Below are 16,285 nucleotides of genomic sequence, written 5' to 3' on the forward strand. Positions count from 1 at the left end.
CATATCCTACTGGCAGTAGTACCTTATGGGTGCCAGACATTTGTGAGCAGAGTAGAGAGCTGGCAGACATTGAAAAGGTAACTGCTGCCGCCAGCACCTTCTAGCCTATGGCTTTACAGCTGTGCTTTGGCTTTTATTTCATGAATAGGATTTTATTGAAAAGATGCCACAGTTAGCTTACAATAAATCCAAAATTTTTACTTACTCTGAGAGATGATTTAACAATTGATCATTATGTAAATGTGGTTAGATTTGACTGCACAGATTCATATGTTTGGAGCTCTGATTAAGGATCATAGCATAACCTGGTATCAGCTGATATATAAGGGGAAGAAAATTGCTAATACAGACTAATTGAATGTTAGAATATATATTACACATGTGGTTTCAGCTGCAAATCAAATAAAAAAGGTTAGGCAACCTTAAGAAATGTGTATGTTTTTCTGCACATTAATTCATTCACAAGAACATTTGACATTCAGCCACAACCAGGAAGATCACTATAAATAATCAGGACCACAGTAATCACAGTAAACTGTGAAGTATAAATAGCAGTCACCAGAAGCTTGTAATGCATAGTATACAAAATCAACAGAAGATAAATTAACATACAATTATATAATACAGTCCATCTAAATCAAAACATGGCCCAAAAAAGCCATCTCATAAGAATAGCTGATGTAATATATACTTGAAGAGCTCTTTCCTTACTACTCTGGAGCAACATGGACATCTACTTGACTCATGTACCTTCCTAAACAGCCAATGTTTTTGCTAAAAATAACTTCCTGTAGTAACAGGTATTTTCAATGTATCTTAAATTTAAATGTGAACACCTACAGCATGAAGGGATCACTAGCATCATATAGGGAAATAGGAGAAGATAGCCTGGTCTTAGGAAGCACGGTTTCTAATAAATCATGTGGATGAGTATATAAGTCAATGATCAGTGTTTCTACAGAGCTGAGAATGCATCTTCTAAAAGCATAAGAAAATAACAACCAATTCCCTACCTTATTTTAACCGGACCTTGTCAGCATTTAGGTGCTGTTTTTACTCACATAGTCTTTCACTCCCCATTCATCTACTTGTACAAACAATTCTACAAGACTAATCTATGGGTTAAACTTCTGGCCATAAATGCCTTAAATAATATTCCTAAATATTATGCATTGACATATGTTATGTCAGTAAAAATTTATATCCTTAAAAAGCATGTTTATGATGCATCCCAAGACACTTAATGCCATGCCTCTATGCATTTCTGAAATACTGCCAGTACTATACATATGTCATACCATGAATGATAGAGCATTGCAGCCTAAAATATTTTTCATCTAATTCACAAACATGAATCATGGCAGAGACTAATTGTAGCTCTTTGGTTATACTTTCTGTACATAGAAATCATGACACATATGATTTTAATATATTTTTAATATAGTGTTATCATGCCTGAATATCAAGTTGTTCTCAGAGATAAACACTGCCTTAACTATCGAAAAAAAATCTTCACAAGTGGTTAATGGAAGATTCAGTTCTTTCAGTGATAACATTTTCTTTAATGGTCAAGAAGGGAGTGATACTATGTTTGCTAATATGCATGGAAACAGCAAACCTCAAAATGAACACTGTCATAACAACCAATGTAATGTCTGACAGGCTGTACAACATCTGGCATAGCTACCTCAAAGCTCATTTCTGCTGCTCATACGGAACACTCATCAGGTACCTCGGCATCAAATGTACAACGTATATATATCTCAGGAATTTCAAATAGCAAAATGTGATTCATACATTTTCATCTTCCCGACAATGACATAACCCAGTTTAATACAAAGAAAAAATATGGTACATGGGAAACAAATTGCTGTGAAAGCACTAGAAGATTTATTTAAGGTACAATGTGCCTGTCAAAGCAAACATATCATAAAAATAATTTCATAGACCTCACTTCTACATCTCACAACATTATTGAAGAAAATTAAAGGGAAAATGCAACTCCTCCAATAGGCATAACTAAAACCTAGTTACATCGTTGACAATTAACACTGTGGGACAGGATGTTCCGAAGATGAGAAAAGGCTCAAGAGACTTGAGAGAAAAAGAACAAAAGGAAACCTTTTAAATTAATTACAATGCAAGACATAAAAAGCACATGAGAAGATGCCAGGGTCTCAATGTGTTTTCTTGTTGTCAAGCAGTTTATTCAGAGACGCTTCAAAACACAGACAGTGTGCATGAGATGCATGATATTTACACACAGGGTCAGTTTGTAATAATTCAGTAGTAAAACCAGGTGGCCGTCACAATTGTACTTATGCTACTGTACACACCTAATAATACATATTCACTATGCAAGCAGAATGATATAGAGCACTGCATCAGAGCACTAGTGGCTGGCCCTACATGAACTGACTATACTAGTTTTATTCTACACAAGATTTATAAGTGTCTTCTGCTGGATGATAAATCTGTCATGGCATAATACTGTCTAGTCAAACTTTGCACCTCATATTAGCTGGCTTACTTTACGCCAGAAAACTAGGACAAAATTCTGTCGGGTCAGCATTATTTTCAGCGAATAAACATTTTTAGTTCAAGGTCATGCCCCAATTTCATAGGTTACACCCCCTTTGTCAGACTAGTCCTAAGAGTGCTAGAAAACTCTAAAATCCTTTATAAATTTAGTGCAGATAGTTTTTTAGTGCAAATTACTACATAATTTTGTCATAGACAAATTAGTCTCCCCCATTGTTGCTAAAATTAATGTTTTTGTTATAATTGCAGGCGATGTACAGTGGAACCGCTCCTATTTGAGAAGACCAGCCATCTATCCATACAGGATTTCCAGTTCAAGATTCTCAGCTCCAATATACAGTATTAAGAGTAGTAACTATTTTCCTAAAGAAACATTTCATATATTTAAAAAAGTGAGGGTAATACCGACACTACCACAGTGGGTCACTCTCGTCCACAAATGCTATTCACACATAGACCACAGGCCATGCGTTGTAGGTGCCCTGCTTCGAGTCCAAACACAAATCATCCAATCATGAAAGTAGAGAATAGTGAAGCGGCACTCACCAAATGCATTTTCAATCTTTAGCAGAGTGGCAATACGGACAAATGTCAGACTGCGGCAGGCAACGGGCATTTGTCCCCAGACAGGCGCTTTTTTCAAGCCTTCCTAGCGTAAAACGGCCAGTCGCCTGCCACGGCCTGACGATAGTCTGTTTTGCCACGCTGCTAAATAAAGATTGAAAACACATTTGGTGAGTGACGCTTCTCTATTCTGTACTTTGATGATATTCTTAAAGAAAGCCACCCTCACAATAGAAAAACATGTTAATGCAATTCTATATGGACCTCAAGGAGATTTTCTGCTCATTGCAATAAATCCTGGCCTGGCCTAAATCCTCTTCTGCAAAGAAAAGCAGAAATCTAAGCACCAACAGGCATTCTACACCGTTAGATGACAAGCCACTTACTTTGATTTACCTTTGAAATTAGCCATGCAAGCATTATCATAAAAATAGTGGAATACATGAGTATACATGAAAATTATTAAAGAGAGATTGGAAGTGTAATGTACAATATATGGCCAAACCTATAGTCCCATGGGTGTATGCACACAAACCCCTCTCCCATATACAACCGTCTCCATTACAAATTCCTTCTAGAAGAGAAGTTTCAAATCATTCAAATCATTCATGGGTTTCCTAGAACACTGAATGTGACAATATTTCTCAGATGGTGATATGGATAAACAAAACTGCATCTAAACATGTATCTACCAGTTTAATTGTCATCTCAATAGACTGATAATCTAGGGACTATCCATTTCAATGCTTCACTCCTTCACTCACCTGTGTACACCTCTTACACGCTCTATATGTAGCCACCGGTTTGGCTTTCTGAACATCTCCCATGTGTTGTGGGTTGTGTGTGTTCTACTTTTTACATAGGCACTGACTTTATTTCTCCAAAGCACACAGTCATTTATGGTTCCAGAGGGAGAAGGCATGAAACAAGAATATTCTCTCCTTCCAGGAGCATGATTTTGTAATCTAGTGCCGAGTCATTGTGTATGCACAGAAGACGACATAAAATAAACCATTAAACGAGAATCTTCTATAGTGAGTGCCAAATATGCTTGCAAACAATAAAGTAAATGATAAGGAAGTAAAAGGATGAAACACAAAAATCACTACTAAACTCTACATAATGTTATCTCCAATATTAACCCATGGGGAATCACATTTCATATGCATCAACTTAAATTTTAGGAGCCTAAGTATTGAATAATAGGAAATACTAATCCAGCTAAAGTATATGATCGATGATTGAAAGCATTTGTTACCTCCCAAAGAAGCCTTGACTGGGTGGAGTGCCTATCATAGATGTCAGCTTACTTGATGGTAGATGATTATTAATTACCTCCCCATCCCCTCCACTTGTTCACCAAGCTTAATTTACTTACTTCTTATGGCTGCATTTCTGAGAAAAATAATTTTATAAAATATGAAAATTAGCCTGTGATATAAATTATTAATGCCGAGAGGACGGCTGGCACAGGCCCATGAGCTTTCTGAGAGCCAGTGACGTCACCAGCTGTCAGAAAGCTCTTGGGGCTGTGCCGGGAGGTACAGATCATGGCAGAGCCTGGAGGTGCTCTGCAGAGCACCACAGGCTTATTTGCATATGTTATCAAATTATTTTTTCTCAGAAATGCAGCCATACCATGTTATAAGAGATTAAGCTTGGTGAACGCGAAGGCGGGACGGAGAGTAATAATCATCTGCTATGAGAGAGGCTGATGGTGTCCTTTACACAATGTCAGACTGGGGTTAAATGGGCATGCCAGAGAAACGTGTTTATTTTTATTCAGAAACTAATTTTATAAATATTGCACACATTTTATCAGTAAGGTCATATGGGTTATTTACGAATAGATACTAGTGGAAGTTGAACGGCTCACTGTTTTAGAAGAGCCTAAGCTCCCCACTAATTTCCACGCTTGGGACTAAAAGCAAAAAAGAGGATTGAATATTTTACATTTTAGTATGGCTTTGACATATAAATAAAGAATAACTCATTACTTATCCTGAAATTAAGCTATGAACTTTAAATTTATTACTCAGAAAAATTGCAAAGTACTGATGTGAACCCTTTGTCCATAAGGAATAAGATTATCTTGCTAGCCCTGACACATGTAGCACTTTTTTAGCTAAAATTAAATGAACTGTAAAACTCAGGACCATTTTTAATGCTGCTTATAATCAAAAGCAGTGAGGACACTGCTATAAATAAGACAGCTTTCATGAGCTTCAAGAACCCTAACAGGAAATGTGACTAATTGTCTTCATCAGTAGGGACATTGTCAGGAGTTAGATTAGGTTCACAACTACTGATGACTGTAAAATGCAGCTTTTATTTAAGAACCTATAAAAAAAATGCTGGAACCACAAAGGATTTTTTACTGGAAATTAGAATAAAAATATTTTCTTTTTCACAAACTAAATGAACAGAAACCATATTTTATTCTCTTTATGTTAACACAAGTAATTTATTAAACAAGAAAAACTGAAATGTCACATGAACATAAGCATTCATACCCTTTGCTGTGACACTCATATTTAACTTTCATGTTGTCCATTTCATTCTTTATCCCCTTGAGATGGCTCTACTCCTTAATTGGAGTCCAGCTGTGTTTAATTAAACTGATTAGACTTTATTAGAAAAGTCACTCAGCTGTCTATTTATGACATTACAGCTCACAGTGCATGTCAAAGCACATGGGAATCATGAGGTCTAAGGAACTGCCCAAAGAGGTCGGAGACAGAATTGTGGCATAGCACGGATCTAGCCTAGATTACAAAAGAATTTCTGCAGCACTCAAGGTTCCTAAGAGCACAGTGCAGTCCCATGGTGTGTCCTTGGTTTGTTTTTAAATGTGTTTTTCTTCAATTCTGTAAGTGTAAGCAGCTGTGAAAATGTATAGCTGCTTACACTTCCAGAAATTAAGAAAAATGGGTTCAAACCAGCCAAAAGCTTGATAAACATGCACAAATGGACCAAGAACGATCCAAGAATGCACCAGGTGATTGCACACTGAAAGCAGCCACAGGGAGCACTCACACGATGAATACCCCTAATGCGTGTTTTGACCTAAGTGTATGAGTGTTGTAAGTAGGGACATGTATTTTGCCTTTTAATATTAATAGTTATGATTTGCATTGCTAAAGACATTTTCAAACTTATAAAGCCTATGTGTTAAGGTGGAAACACAATGCAAATGCATATTCAAAACCCACAGCACATAGAGGGTTGCGCTACAGAGACCTGATCCATTAAAAAGTATTGCATTAAGTGGAGCTGTGAATTGTCTGTGTGCATCTAGCCTTAAATGGGTCTGCTTTCAGCAAATAATTGATATTGTTTGTGTAAGGAAAAATAACAACTCCTGTTACTCTCTGTGATAATAATGGCTCGTACACCTGCATGTCCATCACATCACATGGACAGATTCTGGAAGTAAACATAGAAGCTTTTGTAGCAGGACAGCAAGCAGAGATCTAGAAAACCATGATGAATTGATACAAAAAGTATATTGGAAAATTGTATAGCTTTTCATTACACAAATAATATCAATTATTTACTGAATTCGCACAACCCCTTTAAGGTGCGGTCACATGTACCACTAGCCCACCCCTTGCCTGTGTAATTTTGGCCGACATCCATGCCGTCCGTCAGTTACATCAAGAGGCCTAAGCCTCTTCACGAATCCATCCTGACACAGAGGGGCGCGGGCCCTATCAGAAACGGAGGGTCACGGCACCATCTATGTTGTTTTAATAGCTCGTAAGGTTTCTCGGTGAAAATCTTAGGACTGGTTCCCTTTAAGGTAGCAATGGATCGTTTTTACCACCCTGCAAATTTTACTAACATATTCCATAAATAGAAATGTGCGGCCTGTAGGTCACTGTGGTGAAGGGTCACAGGTCACTGGTGATTTAGTCCTGTAACATTTATGGTTCACCCTGTCAAAGTCACAACTCTATCTCTAATTTTTTGGGTAAAAATCACTTGGGATTTTTTGGAAAACCCCATCTCCCATCATGTCCTGCTTTGGAGGGGGTTTCCAGTATCATTGTCTGGTTTCTGTACTGTATTTGTACTCTGTGCTGTATTTGGTTTCTGGGGGCGTTTGATGCTGTATCATGTTTTTTGGCGCATCTAGGGTTCTGGTTAATAGTGCAGCCCCTCAAAGTTTAGTGGTATGCCAATACCAGTGTTATTTATGATGAATGTGTGCACTTGCAATGGTCCTTCCCATTCTTTCTGAGTTCTACCCACTTATATAAAGGTGGCATAATGTCCTCATTTTAGTAAAAATGACATTTTCACAAAAACTTGTACAGTAGATTAGTTGTCTGGGGTAAAATAAATTCCCCCCAGCATATAGTCTCATGCTTAGTCTTCAAACTGGGGGGGGTTCTATGTTTGAACATTCAGGTCTCATCAGGAGGTTGAGGTTGCATTCACATGTGACGTTTTTTAGTGTGTTCTAACTGCATTATGCATCAGCATTTTTACTTAAACACATGTGTTCTGGAAAGGTGTTTCTTTTGGTCATTCCAGAACACATTTGTTTCAGTTAAAATTAATCTGCAGTTTCTAATGCAGTTAAAACACACCAAAATATGCCACATGTGAATGCAACATCATGCAGTTAGATGTATAATTGTACAATATGTACAATTGTGTATTGAATTTCAGCATTTTGGGACCCCAGATTTCATTTTGCCAAGGGCTCCACTTTGTCTAAAACTGGCCATGGCACAGTGACCTCCATAACTCTTTCTTGACCTGGCCGTCAAGCCAAACTAAGCAATAGTGGGAGAAGAGCCTTGGTGAAAGAGCAAGATCACTGTGGCTGAGTTCCAGAGACGAAATATGTAACTGTGAAAAAGTTCCTTAGACTCAACACCAGTTGGGGCTTTATGGCAGAGTGCACCAACAGAAGCCTCTCCTTAGTGCAAGACATAGCACAAAACAACACAGATAGACAAAACAACAAAGCAGAGGCTTCAGAATAACTTTGTGACCATTATTAAGGTCAACTCAATTAAGCATCTATGGAGAGACTGGAAAATGGTAGTCCACCAACGTTTACAATCCAACCTGAGGGAACTGGAGAGGATCTAAAAGGAAGAGTGGCAGAGGATCCCCAAATCCAGGTGTAAAAACTTGTTGCTTCATTCCTAATAAAACTCATGGCTGTACTAGCTCAAAAGGTGGTTCAACTCACTACTAAGCAAAGGGTCTGAATATCAAGGTCAACATTTGCAAACAGTTTGTAAGTTCTCTCCATGTTTGTGTGGGTTTCTTCCAGGTCCTCCAGTTTCCCCCCACCCTCCAAAAACGCTATATGCACTATAAAATTAAAGGAATTATTATCAATATTATTACTTATGACCATGTGATATTTTGGTTTTTCTTGTTTAATAAATTAGCAAAAAATATCTACATTTCTGTTTTGCCAAAAAATAACTTTTGTGATCTTACCAATTGGTTTCAATGAAACAAAGAGTGACAGCGAGACAAAGGGAAAGAGGGAAAAGGAGAGAAGGGGGAATGATAAAAATGAAGTAATATTATGTAATATACTGTAATTGAGTAAGATAAAATACAGCAGAAGATTATTTTCAAATCATTAGATATTTATTGTGGTGGGTACAATGGGGCACATTTACTTGGAAAAAAAGTGCTTTTTCCCTGTATAATGTTTGGTGCGACCAATTCATTAAAAAACATGCACCAGAAATCATGTACTGTCACTCCCCCACACTGACCCAACAGAGTTCACCAACTTTTTGTGGTGCACCTTTAACATAGGGTGTGCAATACAATTTGCACGTTACACTTCTTAAATACCTGTGCAACCGGTAACAAAAGTGTGGCGCAAAGGCCTTAGTAAGTGTGCCCAAATTGGTTCACTGCCTGTTATAAGAAGTAGGGGTGGGTAGAGAAGGAACAGTGATTATGCTCAGAGTCTTCTCACTTTGAGTTACTGCAAGGTTGCTAATGACAGAAGCACTTGAGGACTTACCCATCTAAAATCATTACTATTTGTGATTCCACAAGCTGGAAATAGGTGTCAGTTGTAACACATCTGGCATACACCCTGTATGGGGTAAACTAGGAACTTAAGGTCTTACTAAACTTTCCTTCCAAGTTTGCACAGATGCACTGATGGACTATTGTTAAAATATTATTAAAAGTTATATTACGTTATTTTATACAAAAATGTAATTCTGTAATTTGCACCTAAACACTTAAATAGATTATGGGCATCATTTATCAAATGTGTCTGAGAACAAAACTGTTCTAGTTGCTTATGGCAAACAATCAGATCCTAACTCTTATTTTATAAACTTCTTGGTGAAAATAAAAGCTGAGCTCTGATTGGTTTGTATGAGTGACTTTTGATAAATCTCCACCAATTGTGCCATAAGGGTTACATATAGTTTGTTTACATTTCAGCAATGGTAATCTGTATGACATATTATAACCATATTATTTCACATTAATGATTGAATGCAGCAAATAAACTCTATAATTTGTTTTGCAACACTATATATGAGCTAATAGTCAAGGATCATGCAGAGAAATGTGTACAGTATAAAGAGTATATAAGACATCAAAATAACTGATATGCTATATTTAACTTACTAAAGATGCCATTATCATTAGTTTATCATGGTCTCAAGAGGCCCTGCTTCTCATTTTCCTGCCGTATATACATTATTCTTCAGGTTTTTCTTCCCAAGAATAATTGCAATTTCAGACAAAGATTTTCATCTATCGTTTTCCGTTTCCTTTCCTAGTCGTGCATTATTTAGTTGTGAACTTATCAGAGGCAGGTGAAAAAGGCCTGATGACAGGCTAACATTTCGCTAATTAGATTACAATTTATAAGTGGTGTTACTTCAGTTGAGTTCTTTACATTGTAGATACACCCACTGATTTCTATTTCCAAGCCTTATACCACAGCTGGGAAGCCCAGGAGCTCTTCTTTCTAGCACCCTCCATCTCATGTCTCCTGCCCTCCTCACCCTGACTCATTGCAGGTGATGCTAAGTCATGAAAAAAGTGAAAACCCTCGTTTTTGTTAAAGAAATTCTTAAAGTAGAAATTACAGCAGGCTCCCTGCAGAATCACTCACAGGATGAAAAGTCGAGGCAACCTGCTGTAACCTCAAAAGCTGCCACGTAGTTCAGATAAGGTGGCAAAGTTGACTTCACAGCATAACACTTCATACTTAGCATTACTTAAGATGTTTCCTTCCTTTTATTTCTTTTAATAAATGGAATTTCCTATTAACCAGTTAGTCGTATTGTTTTTCTTTATATTGTAAAATGATTTTTGTTGTTGTACAGGTTCAATATTATAATTTTCTAGCCTGGGTTATTACAGTACCGGTATGGGACTACAAAATATGTGTAATTTGGTGGGTAAATTTGTGCTAGTGTTTTTTCTTCTAACTTTCTAGGTCCTGCAATCTTCTTTATAGAAAGGTGTTGTATCAGAAGAAGTTCCTTGAATAGCCATGATAAAACCTGGTATGGCAATCGTTAAGGTGTTGAAGAATACAGCTTTTTTTCTGTTTTTTTAAGTTCTTTACTCGCTACATTCCCCATGATATAATCTTTTTCATTTTCTGTTTACAGAGCTATATGGAGGCTTGTTTTCTGTAAAATAAACATGTAATGGCACCATTTAATACAATGTGCTAGGAAACTAGAAATAAATTTGAAATTTGTGACAAAACACAGTTATGTCATTTTTGTATTAGCTTGTTTATAAAGACTTTCACTGTGCAGTCTAAATGACTAAACCCCTTATTTTCTTTGGGTCAGTACGATTATGGATATAATTATATAACTTTGTTATATATTTGCTCACTTTTTGTATTACAAATTTTGTGGGTGGCAAAATGGTGAAAAAGCTTTGATTAAGACATTTGGTAGGTTTTTACCATTATGGCACTCACGAAATCAGATAATTATCTTTATATACAGATAGATTGGACATTTTGGGACACAGAGATACCTAACATGGTTATGGTTTTGTTTGATTATTGTGTGTTCTCTAGCTCCTTAGCGCTCTGCGTAGCTGTATAGGCTGGCACTGATAATACCCTGCAATACATTAGTATTGCAGAGTATTATCAAGAACAAGCAATCAGATGATTGATTGTTCATATCCCATGGTGGATCATGTAAAAAAAGTAAAAAAAAATGTTTTTCAATAAAAAATTACTTTATAAATCACTAAAAATGCCCATAAGCCCCAAAACATATAAAGAGACATATAACGCTCAAAAAAGTCTAAATCATAACACAAACCCCACATATATAGTATCACCGCGTCCATAACAATCCATAGAATAAAACGAAATAATCGTATCGACCCATAGAATAAAGATAACATGATTATTAGGCTATACGGTGAACACGAAAAAAAAAAAAAATCCAGTACAGAATTGATGCTTTTCTACTCATGACCTCAAAAAAAGTTCCTAAATTTTCAACAATAGGTGATACCAACCCCAAAATGGTAACACTGGAAAAAGCATCTGTTCCCGCAAAAAAAATGCCGTCACATGGCCCAAATAACGGAAAAGCGAAAATTTTATAGCCTTCAAAAGGGGGCAACAAGAAAACTAAAATCCTGGCAGCTGCAGGGTGCTCCTTCCCTTCTGCGCCTCGCTGTGCCCCCATAACACAAGTAACGGCCACGTGTGGGGGGTCGCTGCACTCAGGAGAAATTGTAGAACAAATTTTATGGTGAGTTTTCTCTTTTTATCTTTTGGAAATGTGTAAATTTTAGGGCTAAATGAACGTATAACCGACAAAATTTGACCATTCTAAATTTCACCGCCATTTTGATTCAATTACTATGAAGATCTCAAGGGGTTAACAATCTTTGTAAATGCTGTTTCTGATACTTTGAGGGGTGCAGATTTTAAAATGGGTTGGTTATATAGGGGGGTTTTGTTGCTAAATATGTAAAATTTGATTTCAAACAGTATTTATCCCCAAAATAGTCAATTCTGAAAATACGGAAAATCGCTATCCGATTTGTAGGCCGCGTGACGTCAAAATAAATTATCCAAACATTTCAAAAATTATGAAAATGTAAAGTAGACAAATGGGAAATGTTATTCTGTAAGTTATTTAGGTGGTAAATCGATCTGCCTGAAAACGCAGTGATTTTGAATTTCGAAAAATTCATCATTTTTTTCTTTTTTTTGTAAATAAACGCAAAACTTATCAGCCAAAATTTACCACTAAAATGAAGTAAAACATGTGGGGAAAAAACAATCTCAGAATCGCTTTGATAAGTAACAGTGTTCAAAAGTTATAACCATATAAAGAGACGCAGGTCAGAATCTAAAAAATGGGACTGAGCCTTAAGCTGTAAAATGGCTGCGTCCTTAAGGGGCTAGAGAAAGGGTGCTTTTTTGTATTTATTTACACTTTTAAACCTGTGAGCCAAACCCACACCCACAATTGGACATAACTCTGATTATTAAGTATTAACTTATACACCACTGTCAAGCCTGAGTACACATTCCTCCCAAGAATCAGATTTATTGTACTCACTGTAAAATTGAGTACAATAAATGTCAACAATTACTGGGCCCATATGGTTAAAAAGGTATAAAATGGCACCTTTGAAAATATTTTTTTTTCAAAATATAAGCCCTCAATCAGTATTGTCTACAAAATATATACATTTATTTCACTGCAAGTAAGTCAAATGTTCTTCAATTTTGTTTTGATTCAGCCCAAACCATCTCGACTGGGTTCAGGTCTGGTGACTGTGGAGGCCAGGTCATCAGGCGTAGCACCCCATCACTCTCTTTCTTGGTCAAAGAATATAAGATCTCCAAAGGGCAGGGGCTCACCTCTGTCCTCGTAGATTCAGAAGAAAAAGTAGGACTATTTCCAAGGCGCTCACCGATCCAGATGGTTAATTTTAAATGGTTTTATTACCAATGATGAAGTAAAAATAGAAAACATAAAAACATAGTAACATGGACAACACGTTTCGCGTCCTCTATACCGGACGCTTCATCAGGTCTAAAACAGCATGGTACACATAGTAATTTATATCCTCACACGGGAAGTGACATCATGAGCAGATTATGGAGAAAGAGGGAGGAGTTAAAAAGTAACTTAGCATAACAGTTCCTAGAAATAAAAAACCTTTACATCGTTAAAAATGTTTCATACTGTTCTGAAATAAATTAATTAATTTAAGTTCACAATGGTAGATGTACGGTCTACCGGAACTAGGCAGTGGACCGCACACGGATTGCTCTTTGGAACACAAGGTTCTGGAAGTAGTAAATGGAACGGGTCATGTGACCTAGCCAAGAGTCAGGTGACCAGTGGTTATGGTCCACAAGGACCGAGACGGAACGGACCCAGAATGGAACGGAGCCACAAGGACCAAGATGAAAATATGGTAAGTACAAATGGCCATTACAAGATGGTCTGATTAATTTTTAGACACATCCGGGGCTATTACATGATGGTTTCGGATACCTCATTCAGCCCAAAGGGGCTGAGCGTTTGCATTTTATTTATCCAGTATATTTCTCTACGACATAGAGACTGGTATCTGTTGTTCACACTTTCAGGGATAAACAACTTACAGGTAGTAAGACCAAAGAGAGAATATCTTCTGTAATTACAAAAAATAGGAATAAAAACCTTACCAAAGGGGAAGTCCAAGCTCTAAAAAAACTTGCAGCCAATAGAGATATTGTTTTCCGCCCAGCGGATAAAGGGGGTGGACTCGTTATTCTAACTCATGATTACTACAAACCGGAATCACAGCACATTCTGTCTGACTCCAATTACTACACAGAAATTTTTAGTAACCCTATCCCCTCACTCAAAAAAAAAAACAAGACACTATTAGATGCTGCGGTTTTATCTCCCCAAGATACATAAAAACTGTGAAACACCGCCTGGATGTCCCATCATAGCCAACATGGGATCAGCCACCTGTAATATTTCTCACTTTGTTGATTTATACCTCCAGCCATACGTTGTTAAACTTCCCAGCTATCTCAAAGATTCTGATCAATTGATCAGTGAATTATATAGTCTGGATTTACCTGCCACTTTTTCCTTTCTTACTTTAGACGTTACAGCCCTTTATTCTAATATTCAACATAAAATTGGCACCCTTACAGTTAATCTAAAGTCTCTGCTCCTTCAACTTTTGACCTTAGTATTGGAGAACAACTTCTTTATATACAATACCTCTCTGTTCCACCAGAAGTGTGGAACAGCTATGGGCACGAAATTGGCACCGGCCTACGCTAACTTGTTCATGGGGACCTTCGAAACTAAATACATATTATCTAACCATCCTTTTAAACAATTTATACATTTTTACCGACGCTATATAGACAACCTCATCCTAATATGGACAGGAACAGCGGAGGATGCAAATGCTTTTTCTAGATATTTGTGTGAAAATGATTGGGGGCTATCCTTCTCCGCTGAACATCAAATAGATTCTATCACATTCCTCGATCTAACCCTCTATATTAAAGATCATTCCATTTGCACGTCTACCTTTTTTAAGAAGGTAGACACTAACAGTTACCTAAATTATGACAGTCTGCATTTCAAAAAGTGGAAAGATAATATACCGTACAGTCAGTACAAGAGGGTCAGAAAAAATTGTACTGACCCTGTTGCATTTAAACAACAAGCTATGGTCCTGAAAGAGCGCTTCTTGGAAAAAGTGTATGCGTATCCTGAAACAGGCATATAAAAAAAACTCTCCCTCTCACTCAACAAGACTGACTAACAAAGGACCGCCCACGAGTGGAGCAACGTTCTATGTTGAAAAATGATCATTCTTTAAATTGTATAACCCGGTACAACAATGATTTTAGCGAAATAACAAAAATTCTCAATAAAAATTGGTATATTTTACAACAAGATCAGGTCCTAAAAACAGTACTCCCCAACAAACCCAAACTTACCTATAGACGGGCTTCTACTTTGAGGAACATTTTAGCTCCTAGCCAAATTAAACAACATAAAACAACTAGCTGGGGAAATACTAATAATAGTAGTGAGCACATCCCTATTGTGAGAAAATGTAATCACAAATTATGTTTGTGCTGCTCAATGATTAGGGACAAAAGCACACAATTTAAATCCAACACTACACAACAAACATTTTCCATCAAAACGTCTATGACATGCAAATCAAGCTATGTGATTTATTTAATCGAGTGCCCTTGTGGTCTTCAATACATCCGGAGGACAACACAAGAACTACATGACCGGCTAACTGGACATAGAGCTAATATTAAGAAAGGCTTTCTTAAACAAGGGCTTTCTAAACATTTTATGTTTAAACATCATAAGGATGAAACCTTATTTACTGTCATGCCAATTGATTTTATCCCTGAAAGTGTAAACAACAGATACCAGTCTCTATGTCCTAGAGAAATATACTGGATATATAAAATGCAAACGCTCAGCCCCTTTGGGCTGAATGAGGTAGTCGAAACCATCATGTAATAGCCCCGGATGTGTCTAAAAATTCATCAGACCATCATGTAATGGCCATTTGTACTTACCATATTTTCATCTTGGTCCTTGTGTTTCCGTTCCATTCCGGGTCCGTTCCGTCTTGGTCCTTGTGGACCATAACCACCGGTCACCTGACTCTTGGCTAGGTCACATGACCCGTTTCATTTACTACTTCCAGAACCTTGTGTTCCAAAGAGCAATCCATGTGCGGTCCACCGCCTAGTTCCGGTAGACCGTACATCTACCATTGTGAACTTAAATTAATTAATTTGTTTCAGAACAGTATGAAACATTTTTAACGATGTAAAGGTTTTTTATTTCTAGGAACTGTTATGCTAAGTTACTTTTTAACTCCTCCCTCTTTCTCCATAATCTGCTCATGATGTGGGGATATAAATTACTATGTGTACCATGCTGTTTTAGACCTGATGAAGCATCCGGTATAGAGGACGCGAAACGCGTTGTCCATGTTACTATGTTTTTATGTTTTCTATTTTTACTTCATCATTGGTAATAAAACCATTTAAAATTAACCATCTGGATCGGTGAGCGCCTTGGAAATAGTCCTACTTTTTCTTCTGAATCTACAAGGACGGAGGTGAGCCCCTGCCCTTTGGAGATCTTATATTCTTTGGCAACCGGTA

The 16,285-nt window shown here is 37.1% G+C and overlaps 1 protein-coding gene across 7 annotated transcripts in view; it reads right to left on the reverse strand.

Annotated features, from left to right (window-relative positions):
• Positions 1–16,285, reverse strand: part of GRIN2D (glutamate ionotropic receptor NMDA type subunit 2D) — a 688,972-nt gene that overhangs the window by 530,277 nt on the left and 142,410 nt on the right. The window lies entirely within an intron of this gene.

This window comes from Engystomops pustulosus, chromosome 6, assembly GCF_040894005.1.
Source record: "Engystomops pustulosus chromosome 6, aEngPut4.maternal, whole genome shotgun sequence".
NCBI classification, from domain to species: domain Eukaryota; kingdom Metazoa; phylum Chordata; class Amphibia; order Anura; family Leptodactylidae; genus Engystomops; species Engystomops pustulosus.